Source organism: Lissotriton helveticus, chromosome 2_1 (genome assembly GCF_964261635.1).
Source record: "Lissotriton helveticus chromosome 2_1, aLisHel1.1, whole genome shotgun sequence".
NCBI classification, from domain to species: domain Eukaryota; kingdom Metazoa; phylum Chordata; class Amphibia; order Caudata; family Salamandridae; genus Lissotriton; species Lissotriton helveticus.
Genome location: NC_136059.1, coordinates 1208504818 through 1208521234, shown reverse-complemented (window position 1 = coordinate 1208521234; position 16417 = coordinate 1208504818). Strand labels below are relative to the sequence as shown.

Below are 16417 nucleotides of genomic sequence, written 5' to 3'. Positions count from 1 at the left end.
CTTTTCATGGGAAATGTCCTCCCACATATCCTTCAATTCTGTCTTCTCTTTTTTGGTGATGTAAGATGTCACATACCGAGCCACAGCCATACAGTTATCAGCCACAAACTGTATATCCATGTTAGCATTCCACATGGACAAAATCACCGGGTTGTAGTCGTTGATGTACTTAGACTCTTCGTTCCTCTTCAAATTGTATGTGTTTTTAGGTGATTTCTTCATCACATTATGTCGCAGCGAAGACATCAAGCTGTTCACTCTTCCTTTAGAAATCACCGGTCGTGGAAAGCCGAAACGACATTTGGTGTAGAACTTGTCTTTGTTCCGGAATTTACGACGACAGTACTTTCCACATCGATGGCTTTGGAAACGTAGAACTTTTTCTCTTAGGCTTTTTTTCTCCTTTGCGTTTGGAACAGCACACGTAGAATACTGTTCTATGAAACTCATCACTGAGTCTTCTGCATCCGTTCCAAATTTAGGTGCATCCTTGATCCACAGCAACATATGTATATGAGGAGCACCTCTTGCTTGGTACTCCTTCCTCCAGAAGAAATCCAACACCTCTCCAAGAGGTGGATTCTTCTTATTCATGATGAAAGACATCATACCTTCAAATCTATGATTGAAGTACCTACATACATTGACTGGATCCAAAGAGCACAGTTCTCCGGGTGTCTTGAATTCGATGTTTTCTACGTTAGCATTTGCCTCTCGTAGAAATTCAAGTAAGTCTTCCCAGCCATACTCAGCACAGCTCAAAGTGAGGAACCATGTGGGAGTTCCTAAGTTCCTCAGCATATATTTTAAATCACCATGACGACGGTACCAGTACTCATTAGTACCACGCTGACACGCCATGAGATTAATCAGGTGAGAATCCAAAATACTGTCTTGGACATTGACTTTATCCATAAAGTCACTTGCCGAGATGTTTTGCATGTGTATACCACTTTTCAAGATGCGGTTCACTGCATATGACAGTCCAGACAGATCGCTTTCAAACAGGAGATGAAACAAATAAGGAATGCATTGTCGAAACCTAGGATCTCCTGCATACAATCGCAAAGTCCGGTATTCAGAAGCAGGAATTTGATGAGGTCGCTCATCATATCTTCCTCCCTGACCTGTTGGAAAAAGCTGTGGGAAACACCGAGCTTCCAAACTTTCCTCCCAAACACTAATGGGACTCCCTTTCGCTTGTTTCATTTTAAACAACTCAATAGCATTCCCCATGACTTCCTTGGAATGCAAAGGATGAACACTATAATGTTCATATATTTCTTCACTAGTACAGGGTTCTACTTTCTCAATTTGACCAGCACACAAATCGCTATCCTCTTCCTCACTTACTTCCTCTTCTGCAACATATACATTTTTATAGTATTTATTATATTTTTTCAAATACAATGTTGCCCTTTTGACTTTCATAACATCTACTAAATCTTGCCATATTTTCTTATTCTTTGTCGGAACCCCATTAACTAAGGTAACAAGAGGTTCCTCTTCCACTTTTTCTACTCCAATTGTGTTAATGTTTTTCTTCAAATCTAGAGGCAAATAAACAACTCTTCCCTTTAATCCTCTCTGTAAATCTGATGGAGGCAATTTCCCTGTCTTTGGCTCCATTCTTACAATAGCCTGAAAGGGATGGATACTTTGAATCAAAATAGATTCATAAGTATTTAAATCCTTCAATTCAGAAGGAATCTCAACCAATTCCAGATTATTATGAACTGCTCTAGCAGGCATCTGGTTTTGATTTAATTTGTTACAACAATAAGTACACACACGTTGATCCAATCCCAAATCAAAACAATTTTCTACCATCAAGTATGTTGTAAAATCCTTCCATTCACTATTATTTTCCCTTTCACTTTTTCCATATAAATCCACTAACTTAGTCTGATTCTTATAATAAGTGCGTCGACAACACACACAAGTGAAATTTGGCCTCTCACTTGATTTCACCTCAAACGTCGCAATTTCCCTCTGGAAATTATCTGTACTGGAAACCTGTACACTATCTTCCACATTACTCTCTTCTTCTTGGTCAATTTCAACATTCTCCTCTTTACTTCCAAAGTAACAAAACTCAATTTCTTCACATATATTCTTCACATCTATTTCAGAACCATGCAAAAGAGCAGCGCATAATTGTTTAAGCATAATTGCTGGACTCTTAGCATAATACAACATTCTAACTAATTTCCTCACTTTATTATGATGCACTGCTAGCATCCTGAAATGATGAAAAACACTCTGGCATACTCTCCTGGAAAGACAAGCCAGTGAATGACCATGCAAACCTATCACTTCTCTCACTCTGCAAGGATCTAATTCTTGCAACAACTTCATTTTCTGCTTCAAACTTTTCTTATTAAATGACCGTATAAAATCACAAAGCAAATTGATGGAATCCTGTCGTACACTGCAAATACTACTACACTTCCAGGTGTACACAGGACCCTTAGGACGTCTCCCTAAAACCTCATTACCTAACACCTCTTCTATCTCTGTTGTCACAAGTTTTTCTTTTTCAACTGGACAACCATCTTTCACTTCATAAGCTCGACCACTGGTGTCAACTGCATGCACCAAATCATTATCCTGGAAATAACTCTCCTCATTAAAAAATGCCTCAGAGCTTGAACTATGCATCCATTCTCCAGAAAAAACGTCACAAAAATTACTACGATTAACTATTCTCTTCCATCTACTATTTCTTTTGAAATCATAAATTGCCTTGTTTAGCTTCCTAATTCTATTGATTGTCAAAATAAATAACTTACGTTTAATTTCAAATGCCTGATCAATAACTTTCTCAACTATTTTTTTTCTCTTATAAAAAACCACTTTCTGGTGACCTTTCTTAATATTTTTTAACAAATTGCCAATTATCCTGTTGCGGAACATTCGTTTACGAATGTCCCTAAACTGTTGTTTCCTTCTACTTTCATGCATAGAGTTATCTCTTACTCTAGCAGTAACATTTCTCATTGGCCTTTCCTTACCGTTTGAATTGCTTCTCCTTTTCTGGACTGAAACATTTTCTGTAGTAATATTTTTTTTACTAGAGATATTTCTTATGAATGTTTTTGTACTCTTACCCGGTGCTTTCTTGGTGACTTGACAAATCTTTTTGTTAGAGGACTGCTGCTTTTTTTCATTCACCTGCTGTCTTTGACGTTTTGCAGCCTTTCTCACTCTTTCTTTGCTTGGCATCCTAAAATCTTGAAATAATCTGCAGTTGAATCTGTGGTAAAATATAATAAAAAATGTTATTAACCACTATTACCCAACAGTAAATTAATAACAGTCATCAAAAACTTAACACACTACTTAACATTTTTACATAGAAGAATTTTTTGTACATGGCAAATTTAGAATACAGAAATAGCAGAAAAGAAATGGAATTTATATTCATTTTACCTGTGCTGTTTTATATATGAATCTGATCTAATTTTATGACCATATTTTAATATTTTATTGAAGACACTACACATAACCTGTTTTTGAAGGTGTCTTTATTTTTAAATTAAACGGTTTACATATTTACTTTTTATTTATTATAAATTTATAAAATAAATGTTTATAGTTCCATAGGCTCAAGCACGTCAGCTTCCCATCCTATGTCATACAATTCTGACAAATCTGCATCCTCATCACGTTCTTCTTCATCCTCAGGATTGAAATCATCCAAGGGATCAACATCCACTGATGTTTCAATTACGAGTTCAATGATGAGGTCGAAATCAACTGATTGCCGATTGTCGCTCATGTTGATGTTGTCTTTATCTTTAAAGAAAGATAACAACAATGAGATGTTGCACAGTAAGAGACAAATCTCAGAGATTATAATAGTAAAATTGTTTAACAAGAGTAACATTTTGCAGCTATTATTTAACCATGTCCAACGATGCTGAGGAGCAGAGGAGGTGAAGCCTATCTCCAATTTTTCACTGAACAGGACTCATCTCTTCTTAACCTTGGATAAACCTCACCGACTCTGTGTCCCCTGCACATAATTAAATGTAAAGGGGCAGATTTATATTAACTAGCACATCCCTAGGGATGCACCAGTTAACGTGCACCGCTGCTCTGCCACCCACGGTGTGCCGCATTTACAATCAGATAGGACAAAGCTGCATCAAAACCCTGCGCCTGCTTGAAGCAGGCATAGATCTTGACGCAGGTAGGCTGAAAGCTAAAGCAACAACTAAGTGTCGTGTGCAGAAGTTGCAAAAAAGGAAAAATGGCGTTTAAACCAGTAATTAGCCCATGCTAACTTAACACAGTGTAAAGATATCCAGGATCTACATCAGTTTGGGGTTCACGAACCTGGCAGGTACAAGGCACTGAGGCTTTGCACCGTGCATGTCTCATCCCAAATCATATGTTGTTTGTGAATGAAACAATTTCCCAGACCAAATGCTTTGGATTGGCTACTTCTAAAAAATTAAACACCCCTACTATCCCGGAGTTAGAGGAATATGATGGTTGGAGTCATTTTACTCAGTTGTCCATTAAAGATTTACAGGCCCTACTCCGTAATTCTTCCTTTAACATTTCCAGTATAAATCCAAAAGGTTGGCTGCTTTGGCAACGTGCCTTATCCACGGTTTAATAACGCTGCCTTTTGCTTTATATAAGTTTTCAAATTGTATGAAATATATACCAATAGGTCGTTATGAACCTTTAGGTAGTGGTTTTCTTCATGAGGTCTGGTCGCTTCCATACACATACAGATTTTCAAAGATGATCAAGAAGTTTATCTGAATGGAGAGGAATGCACTGAGACGCCAGATCATTCACTAATGTGTAGGCACATACAGTTACACGGTTCATGCAACAAACACCGACCAAATATGGCTTGCGTGTTGCAAGGCACGCCAGTTCCTGCTGTCATCCCCACGTTCAAGATGTTGGAAAATGGTAGTTATTTGATGCTCAATAATGAAGATTGTTCTGGGTTAATTAAAAGTATTCCTTTTATCGTAACAGTAGGTGAACGGGTTATTTGCTGCAGAAATGTTCTATTTCCTCCCACACATGAACATAGGGAGTTTTCAATCTGGCCACAAATACCAACCTTGGGAGCACATTTCAACGGCATGGCAAGAATAAGAGCTCTTTTGTCTCAGAGAGAGGTGGCCTTGAGTTCGGCCCGTGAAACTTTCGTGCTTCACATAGCGAACACCCGTACAGAGGTGCAGACCCTTTTAAATACTGATTCGCCTTTGCATTTCAGCGACATGGTTCGGACTATCTTTAACGCGTCCTCCACAAAGGGCCTGGCGCACTTTTTTAAAGTTGTTACCAGTGGTCTCGTGACTTCATTTGAGAAAATCTTTCGAGTCATCCCTGCTTTCTTTCATTCTATTTTTTCCACTGTGCTTGGTGGATTCCCATTTTTACTTGCATTACCAACGGACGCTCTTGTGCTTTTTTACATTTTTAAATATGGATGTCCCTCCTGTGCAAGCTCCCGCCCTGCAGCTGCTGACGCTGTTCCGCAATCGCATGCTTGAATATTATGGCACAATGCCGTTGGCGATATTAAGCACGGCATATGGATTATCTTTTCGATTCTCCTACTTCACCTGTGTCCAGCCTGTATTTCACTGCCTGACCTGTGATTTCGATTGGGCCATTGATTTGTGTCTCTGCGGACCGGTTTCTCCTGACGTCGACTTTAATCAGCTGATGACTCCTATCATTACTCACGAGTTGGTTTGTCCTGGCGAAAGGATTATGGCTGTGGCATTGATGCATGGACTAATTGGTCCCTGGAATTTACTGGCGGCAACACAGTCTTTCTTGGAACAGAGCTTTCTTGAAAACCCACCGAGCTGTCCTCTGATGTTGATAGAGGATCCGGTGCTGGGAGAGCACGTATGTTCTTTTCCGCTTTTAAATTGGATGGCTGAACTCTTTTCGGATGAAGACGGTGACTTCCTATTAGAGGCTGTTGCAGCTTATTTTGCATACACAGTTATGTCATAGACCTTTTTCATGTTTGATATGCTGAGTACTAGCATTTCATTGACAATTCATTGACTTATTTGTCAAGTTTTTATTATTTAGCTTGCCTATTGGCTTAAGCCTCGATAAAGTAGTTGGCTGTTTTATTTTTCTTTAGCATTAAATTTTCCTAGTTTTTAATGTTTTACCTTGCGGACCGTCCACATATAAAGTTGCAATCTGCTCTCATGAGATGGCACTTCTATTATCTTATTCAGTTCGTTTCCGGATCATGGGGAGGTGTCATCTAGATCCTGGATATCTTTACACCGTGTTAAGTTAGCATGGTCTCATTACCGGTTTAAACGCCATTTTTCCTTTTTTGCAACTTCTGCACACAACACTTAGTTGTTGCTTTAGCTTTCAACCTAATAGTTCATCGTGATTTACATGAGAATAATATGTTATTGCTCTACTATCTGCTTTACTTGTTAAACTATATCTGTACAGCGAGTGCTGAAGTTTCAAGAACAACACGATACAGAATTGTTATGAGGTCTGATCTCCACGACTTCATACTCATAACATAAGTGCAGCTTCTGCCAATTCTGGGCATGAGGCGGGTTTTATATTGCTTTGCCGAACACACATACACAACACTTGATGCGGTTCACATGAAGAGAGAGCTGGTGTATGCTGATGTGATTCCTTCAAATCTAAGACACTAAAGTATGGGCACGCCCTAAACCAACACAAAGAGACCTTCTTAGCAAATAATATAATATGTGTATTAGGGAGGGTGAGATATAAGCAGCCGCGGGCCGTGGAGGGAGTTACGGTGGGGCAGGGAGGCGGGGAGGGGGAGGGGCAGGGTGGAGCCCTCTCCACCCTGCCCCTCCCCCTCCCCGCCTCCCTGCCCCACCGTAACTCCCTCCACGGCCCGCGGCTGCTTATAAGTGTTGCTAACTCTTATTCATTTACAGCATGTTAACATACTGTCACCATTCGCTTTTTATGTACTAGTAACTATGCTGGTAATTTTGCTACTGATAATATGTGTACTTGTATTACCTAAGATACTACGCCTGAGAAGACGGCATTAGTAAATAAACATTTCAAATACACATGTGTTCTTCTTAACTCCATGTTCTGGTTTCTAAGAAATATATAACGACCGACTGTTCATGAGTTCCACGTATCCTGAGGTACTATAAGTTCATATTCTGGATTGTCTAAACATTGAGAGTTTGTTATATCCAATGTGACACTGTACCTAGCTTGCTAAGGGGTTTTTGATTACTAAGGTGAGTTTTGGGGCACCCTAATTCGCCGAGGTCCCAATCCTCTGTCCACAGTTCTGTGTGAGAACAGAAACCCTGCGACAGGGGCACCCCTGAGCCTTGCTGGAGCTTCATCACACTTGCGATACAACTCCAACAATGCGCCACCTTTACGGCACAGATACGTCACGCATCTGTGCTGTTTTTGCCCCATGATGCGCCGCATTGTAAATGCAGCACACCATAGGTGACGGAACAGCGGCACAGAATGACTAACACATCCCTGGTGATGCGCCAGTCATCATAAATCTATCCCTATGCTTCTTATCTTGTTAGAGATGAACCGCCATATGTATCCTCAAAGTTTTTTGCATTTCCTAAATAGCGAACTTTAAGGAATAAATAGCGATTCTTTACCATTCCTAGTTTGCGATGAGCTATTTGCTAATTACAAATTATCCATTCATTTCCATGCAGCAGGAGGCCCATAGGAATGAAGGTGCAATTTGCGATTAGCAATTACCTCATCGCAAATTACGAATTTTTCCGAGGGTGCAGGGGTGTCTCAAGAACACCCTGCTGCACCCCTGAAAAAGAAATTTAGGGGCATATGGCGCACATAAATTTTGAAAACATTCCTTTACCTCAAAAACGATTTTCAACTCATAATTTGAAAACACTGCACATGGGGAAATGACTTAAAATGTCCTTAAGACACATAAAAGCGTTTTTTGATTGCCTTTGCAGCATGTTTCAGTCACCTTTAACATGCCTATGTAACGCAAACATTCAAAATCTAAATTTGCCATGCACAGGTGGGAGCATATTTACAAGCAATTTGCTACACAGACAAACTTCTTACATTGAAATGGGAAAAATAACATCAGAGACTCTCAATTACCTTATAAAGAAGCAGACACCATTATGTCCTTGTCATCAATATTAAAACCATTGCTTTTTCTCAAAAACGATTTACAAGTCATAATTTGAAAACACTCCACAGCTCCTATGCACATAAAAACCCTGTCAGTACTAATACTTCACATTTTCTCCAATTACAATTTCTCAAAGAAACAAAATCTATTTGTAAAACACTTGAGACAAAGCAACATTTGAAAAACACAACTTTCTTCATAATTTTCTCCTTAAAGCACACTATTTTCTATCTAAATTAAAGAAATCTTTTCTCACCTTAGCAAATACTTTGAGTTTCAAAACAGTCTCAGAAACACACCAATTTGTCTTCAGCAGAGCAAAAGGTATGCACTCCAGAGTCTGCAGCTATCAAAAGCACAGAAATGCTGTAATTCTTCACACATATCTCTCATGTCACCCAATCAAAACTCTTCCCTCACTTTTTTTCAAATCAAAACCCTTCCCCCCTCTGCCCCCTCTCTGCTTTTTCTGCATAGCAACCACCTCTTGCAAGACCTCTGGTGTTTCCAAGTTCACACAACAATGTTGCAATTGAACTCTGAACTCTCAGTGCACCTCATATCCAGTGCATTCTTTCATTTAATGATTTTTTCTTGACCACTCAAAATACATCTTTCAAACAACTCATCCATGCACCCTAACTTTCTGTTTTCAGCAATCAAAATCCACCAATCACTCTTACTGCTTCATTAACACAGAAACTCCTCAGTTTTTTTCATTTTACACTCTCATTTTTTCAACTGCCATTTCATTGCCACACTTCATCTGACTGCAGGAGAACCTTCTCTCGCCATGTTTTCTGTCTGGATTGTTGGACATAGTTACATCTATTGGGCTCAGAGGTACGCTGAAAACAGGAATTTACCTAACCTCAATTTACAAGATGTGGAAATTAAGTGGTTTGGCCACAGAGGATTAAAATGTCACCAATTGATACCATTGGTGAAAACCTTTATGCATTTGCCAAAACCTGACCTGTTAATTGTGCACTGTGGAGGTAATGATTTGGGCACTTTGACTGGGGTAGGTCTGGAAATGCTTTTAAAGGACACCTTTGAGCAATTGATGGCACTTTTTCCTCAGACTGCCTTGGTATATTCAAATATATGCCAAAGACAAAAATGGAGGTGGTCGAACCAATTTTGTCCACAAATTGAGAAATCGAGGAAGCATGTAAACAAATCTGTTTCAGCTTACATGAGAGACCATGGAATGGGCTCCCTGTACAACAATAACTTGCGTTACTACATGCAAGATATCTACAGAGGAGATGGAGTTCACTTCTCAGATGAGGGCAACAGAATTTTCACTCTGAATTTAAGACTGTGCATTGGTACCTACTTATAAGTACCTAAATGTACCATAAACCCAAAAGCTCTTCTCAGAGCTACCCTACATCTGATCACTCACAATTATTATTTTACTCTAACTTTTTTCACTAATTTTCAAGAAAGTACGCTCCCCAGAACGCTTCCCGGTTCGCGAACCGGGCGCACTCCACGCAAAAAAACTAAAAAAACGATATATTTTTTTTTTGCCCTGCGAGACCCTTTTAAAGCCTCCACATCAAACCTAGGGGGTCAGGGAGGATCTACTATGCCCCCTTATGGTCATTTGCCCCTTCGCTTTGGCCTCCTCTTGTCTCTCGATCCTACCGAGAGACAAGATGGCGGCCGCTACGGACTGTTTGGAATGTTAACAGACGCCGAAGAACCAATCAGCTTCGCAAAGCTCCGTAACGCGAAAAGTACGCGAAGCGGAGCGCTGTTACAGATATATATCTTTTTTTTAACGTTAATTTCTCAAAATCCACTGGAGCACATATATTGAGACCTAGCAAAGGCACATCGGGCTACCAGTCCCTACAATTTTGCCAAGTTTCTTGCAAATCCATTCAGCCGTTCGATTATTATTATTTATTTTTTTTTTGCCCCGCGGGGCCCTTTTAAAACCTCCACATCAAACCTAGGGGGTCAGCGAGAATCTACTATGCCCCCTTATGGTCATTTGCCCCTTCGCTTTGGCCTCCTCTTGTCTCTCGATCCTACCGAGAGACAAGATGGCGGCCGCTACGGACTGTTTGGAATGTTTACAGACGCCGGAGAACCAATCAGCTTCGCTTCACAAAGCTCCGTTGCGCGAAAAGTACGCGAACTGGAGCGCTGCCCGGTCCGCTGTTACAGATATATATCTTTTTTTAAACGTTAATTTCTCAAAATCCACTGGAGCACATATATTGAGACCTACAAAAGGCACATCGGGCTACCAGTCCCTACAATTTTGCCAAGTTTCGTGCAAATCCATTCAGCCGTTCGGGCTAAAAGTGAGGCCAACCGCCCTATGGAAAACTCAATGTTAAAAACACGTTTTGGGACCCCCCTTTTTTCTCGACCCCCCCTGGACGAACCCCCCCCCCCCAATTTTCAGGGGCTGCTCAGAAACAAAATGTGCCATTTTCCTGAAAATTTCAGCCAATTCCGTCCACAAACGCCAAAGTTATTAGACATAGAATTTTCAAAAATCCCATAGAGAAAAAATCCTAACTATATATACCTACTGGCGACCGCCAGTAGGTAATATATATATATATATATATATATATATATATATATATATATATATATATATATATATATATATGCGCAGCCTAAACACCAAATTAGGCTTAAATATGCCAATGCAGCATGGTGTGTTTTCATTTAAAATAAAGAATATATATGCAACATTTCCATAACATAGAGAAATGTACTCTTAACTTGCTTGAACACATTCTTTACTTTGAAGGAAAAAGGCAAGGTAATAGCAGGCAGATTAGCCCAGAAAGCTGCATATAGAACACACATAAGAAAACTGGTGCCCTGCCTTAAAGACCTCCAGGACCTCCAGGCACCCATCATGCCGGACAGGTGACCGTTAGGTCAGGTCTTTTTTAATGGTGTGTTACACTGTGTAGTGATCATAAGGAGACAGAGTGCTGTATTAAACATGGTATTCGTCTGGGGAGGAGGGAGGGCTGCTTAAGACTTTGATAAGTATACTCCTGGAAGAGAACTAGGATTACAGGTAAGTAACCTATCCTTCTCTTCCAGGGTATACTCATCAATAGTCATAAGACCTGAATAGAGTAGCAAGTCGATCCCCAGAATCCTGCAGAAGAACACCAGTATAGCTAGCACACTCTGAACAACATGTTAACCAAACAAATTTCTCAAGGAAGCTTGCCCAAACTGGGCATCAACCTGAGTATCAGAATCTAGGCAGTAATGGCGGGCAAAGGAGTGTATACCGATCGCCATGTAGCCGCTTTACATATCTCTTGAATGGGTACATTTCTGAGAAGGGCCATGGTGGAGGCTTTGCCTCTCGTGGAGTGAGCCTTCAGTCTACCAGGGAGCTGTTTTTTAGCTAACTGATAAGATAAAGTGATACAAGACTCTATCCATCTGGAGATGGACTGCGCATCGGACCATAATTAACAAAGAGACTTTCTCATGGTCTTAGTCTTATCCAGGTAGAATTTTAGAATCCTTTTTAGGTCAAGGGAATGCAACGCCCTCTCAGTGGGGGTGGTAGGGTTTGGGAAAAAGGTGGGGAGAGTAATAGACTGATTGAAATGAAAGTCTGAGATCACCTTAGGCAGGAAACTCGGGTTGGTTCTCAGGACCACTGTTAGCACTGAAAATGAGATAGTGCTCTTTACAACATAGGGCCTGAATCTTGCTCACTCTGTGAGCAGAGGTAATTGCCACTAAGAAAACGGTCTTCCAAGTCAGTGGTGCAAAGAGGCTCAATGAATAGGTTCGAAGGGTGGACCCATTAATTTAGAAAGGACTACACTAAGTTCCCAGGGAGGGAAGGTTATCTAGTTGGGGGGTAGACTTTTTTCAACCCTTCCAGGAAGTTCTTAACTACTGGCATCTGAATGAAAGAAACCAGAGTTTGTGACTTTCTATAAGCTGTAATTGCTGCCAAGTGTGCTTTAATAGAAGTCAACTGTAGACCTGATTTAGCCATGTACAAAAGGTATGAGAGAATAATCAGTTCCTAACCAAGGATGGGATTATATCCATTGGCTTTACACCACAGATAGAAGCGCTTCCATTTGAAAGCTCATGATTTCCTCATAGATGGCCTCCTTGCTTCCTTCAGAATATGCACACAGTCTGGCGAGAGGCCTAGAAGTCCATACTGGAGGAACTCAGGAGCCATGCTGTCAATCTCAGTGATGGAAGGTTGGGATGGAACATCTTCCCTCTGAACTTGGTTAACAGATCCAGGTGGCATGGTAACCTCCTGTGTGGTGTCTTGGAAAGATGAAGAAGGTCTGGATACAACCACTGGCGAGGTCACTCTGGCGCGATGAGGATCACCTCAGTTCTGGATCTGTGGAGTTTGTTGATCACCTGTGGTATGAGAGGGATTAGTGGAAAGGCGTAGAGTAATCTCTCTGACCAGTTGATCAAAAGGGCATTCCCTCTGGAGCCTGGTTGAGGGTACCTGGATGTGAAAGCGCAGCCTTTTGCGTTTGTTACATCCGCAAACAGATCGATGTATGGATAACCCCATCTTTGAAATATGTGTGCTACTTCGTCTTTTAGCACCCAGTCGCGCGCGCCGACAAAGTTGCGACTTAGCACGTCCGCGTGCATTTTGAGAGTACCTGGGAGGGGAATAGCCGATATGGTCAACTTCCACACCAGCAGCCACTTCCAATTCGTTTGAGCCTCCGGTGCTAGAGGCCTGGATCTGGTCCCTCCCTGTTTGTTCAGGTAGTACATAGTTATGGTATTGTCGGTCTGAACAAACAGGGAGAGTGTCTTTATAGAGGGAAAGAAAGCTTTGAGCACCAGATGTACAGCTCTTAATTCCTTCCAACATATTGATGTGGTAGGTTTACACCTTTTTTGCCCACATCCCTGAATCTGAAGAGGCCCCTTGTGGGCTCCATCCTTGGAGGGGTGCATTTGTGAAGGGTGTTTGTTTGGAAAGTTCCTGGTGGAACAGGACTCCTTTCAACAAATGATGACTCTGCATCCACCATCTCAGGGAGTCTTTGACTGTGTGAGGAAGACTTGAGACCACTGATCCTCTAATGCCTGCTGCAACGGTCTCATCTGAAGTCTGGCATTGGGAACAATGAATTTGCAGGATCTCATTGAGCCCAGCAGGTAGGATACCTGTCTGGTCGTGGGATGAGGTGTGCAGAGGAAAGAGTGTTTTTTGTGGATGATTGAGGATAGCCTCTCCTTCGAAGGACAGACGCTTGCGTACTCTAGAGTTCCACCTAAGTAGTGGATTCTCTGAGTTGGATTGAGAATGGGCTTCTTGTAGTTGACGCACAGACCCAACTGATTTTGAAATTGAATGCAGGATTGTAGGTGTTCTTGAAGAAGACTGGGAGAAGCACTCTTGAGCAGCCAGTCATCTAGATATGGATAGACAAAAAATGCTTGCTTTCGCAGGAAAGCCGCGACTACGCCATGCAAAATGTGCGGGCGGATTTGAGTCCGAAAGGGAGGATTCTGTACTGGAAGTGCTCTGACGCTACCTTGAACCGCAGAAATTTACTGTTCTTTCGGGAAATTGGGATATGAAAGTAAGCTTCCTGAAGGTCTATGGAGCACATCCAGTCTCCTTGATGGATTTGAGGAACAATTTAGTGTAGTACCAACATCCTGAATCTTTCTTTGAGGACAAACTTGTTTAAAAGTCAGATATCAAGTATAGGCCTGTACTCCTTGGTTGGGCCTTTCTTTGGAACCAAGAAGTAACAGGAATAAATCCCCTGTCAATGTTGGAGCCGGGGAACTTTTTCGATGGCCTGCTTTTGTAACAGGATGGATACCTCTGCCCAAAGTACCTGTGGTTGATGTGCTGATGATCTCCGAGGCGGTATTGCCGGTGGAAGTGACTTGAATCTGACTGAGTACCCATTCAGCACAATATCGAGCACCCAATTGTCCTTTGTGATTTTGTGCCACTCGTCCAAATAAAACATGATACTCCCCCCGCACAGGAGTGGGTAACAGAGCTGTGGGAAGCAAGCTCTCACTGTTTTGGCTGCGGTTTAGCAAAGGGGGTAGTTTGTCTGGAAGCTCCTTGTCCAGATTGGGGCTGATAGTGGCATCTAGAATGGTGCTGTTGCGATGACCAGTGAAGGGTTTGAACCCTCTGTTGGTATTGGCGGTGGTCATGAGGACAAAATCGGCATCTGAAATCCTTACGTTTTTCCAGACCTACTGCCTTCAGGGTGTCAAGCTCGGACTTCATTCTGGACATCTCATTGTCTGCGTGAGTGCCAAAAGGTGAAGTTCCGTTAAAGGGCAGATTCAGAATCTTGCGTTGGGCCTCAGGTTTAGGCCTGTGAGTCTCAGATGCCATGCGAATAGCTAAGAGTCCTCCTTCTTATCGGATCTCCAGGAAATTCTGCTGGTTTTCTTTTGGCAGTTTGTCCGTGAACTATGAGAGGAAGCCATGGCAGATTGTCTGTGAACCTTGAGAGGGAGCCACACAGTGATCGGTCATACCTTCCCAGGAGTGCAGAGGCGCTAGCGACCTTCATATAAGAGGCCGAGGTGCTACACATTCTCTTCCCAATAGAGTCTTAACTTGCTGTCTTTGTCAAGAGGAACTGCGGAGGAGGACGCCTATGTGTGCGCTTTCCTTGCTGCTGCACTATGACAGAGTTCGGGAGAGGCTCGGACCTCAGGAACAGTGGATCCTGGTCTGGGGCTCTGTACTTTTTATTTATGCGTGGTGGGGCTGCACCTACTGACGCAGGAGTGATAAAGGTATGAAGAGCCGCTTCCAGTAGACAAGCTACCAAACGAAGCAGAGGCCTAGAGGACGACCTGTGATGGAGGGTTTTAAAGATGACTGATGCCGAAGGGGTAGTAGACGGCAATTCAATGTTTAGTTTTGCAGCCCCACTGCATAGGGCCTCCTTGAATGTAATAATGTTGTCAACTGGTGACACTCTGGCAGGAGGAGTGGGAGACAAAGTAGGGGAATAGACTTCCAGCGAGGATCTGGATGTGTTTGTAGACAATGATGGAGAACTGTGTCTACGCTTCCGAGGCCTTGAGGAATAGGAGTTTCGGAATGTAGCCGGAGGGGTGTCAGAGATCAATGTGTCCTTGAAGCTGGATATTGTTGTCTTAGAGATCCCCGAGGAGACCTTGTGACTGGTGTCGGAGGACGCACCCCTCCACCGGATTTTCGAGATGGGGAATATGTTTGAGAGTAGTCTGACCCTGGACTGCTCCTTGGCACTTTCCACTCTTTCACACTCTTCAGCCATCTTGGGGAGAGGTTGATTGGTGGTGTGTGCTGATCTCGAACCGCAGATCCCTCTGGCGTGATCTGCACAATTCTCGGGCCTGGAGAAGATGATGCACTCCTCGATGACGACAGTCTCGACGTCGGTTCCGGAGACTCCACCACTTGAATTTCCCTTGACGTCGAAGGTTCTCTCGATGTCGGTACAGGTGAACGAGCCAATCTCGGTCTCTTTGCCAGTGGAGACGTGTGAGAGGGACAGTGGCCCTGACATCGATCATTTTCGACCTGACGTAGGCAATGGTGAAGCCGAGCGTTTTCGTGCTGATTACCCATGACTCTCAGTCAGTGGCGTCTTCGACTTCGGTGATGTCTTCGACGTTGGTGGTGTCTTCGACGTTGGTGGTGTCTTCGAAGTCAGCGGGAGAGACCTCGACAGTGACCAACCATATCAGTGCTGTCTGTATGATTTCGACGTTGAGCGTCTGTGTTCCGCCGGAGGTGAACCATACCTGGACCGTCGGCGAGGAACAGTTGACGTCGGTCTGTGAGTGGTAGACGCTAGAAGTCTAGACTTAGACTTACTTACTTGGCTTTGACAGATCTGGAGTCAACCGCATCGTCGGCGATTGTTCTTTCAACGTCGACCGCTGCAAAGGTCTTTCTGTCGATGACTTGGAAGCATAGAGGTATCTTTGAAGCTGATCTTCTCTCCGTCCACGGCGGTACTTGAGAGGAGGGCTCTTTAGAAGGCTGTTTGTTATGTTCCATGCTGCTTGTGGATCCTTTTTCTCTCTCTGCATGGCATGCAGCTTGATCCTTTCCCAGTCTCGAAGAGTCTCGAGGAGTCCTTCTGGAGAACTGCTGGCAGTAATAACACTTGTCTGGTCTGTGTGAGGGTGGTAAGCATATAATACAGACTGAGTGTGGGTTGGATCTAGCTATTTTCTTTCCACACA

At 42.5% G+C, this 16417-nt stretch overlaps 1 protein-coding gene across 2 annotated transcripts in view; it reads right to left on the bottom strand.

Moving 5' to 3' along the window:
• TRMT10A (tRNA methyltransferase 10A) overlaps window positions 1–16417 on the bottom strand; it is a 271841-nt gene that overhangs the window by 142354 nt on the left and 113070 nt on the right. The window lies entirely within an intron of this gene.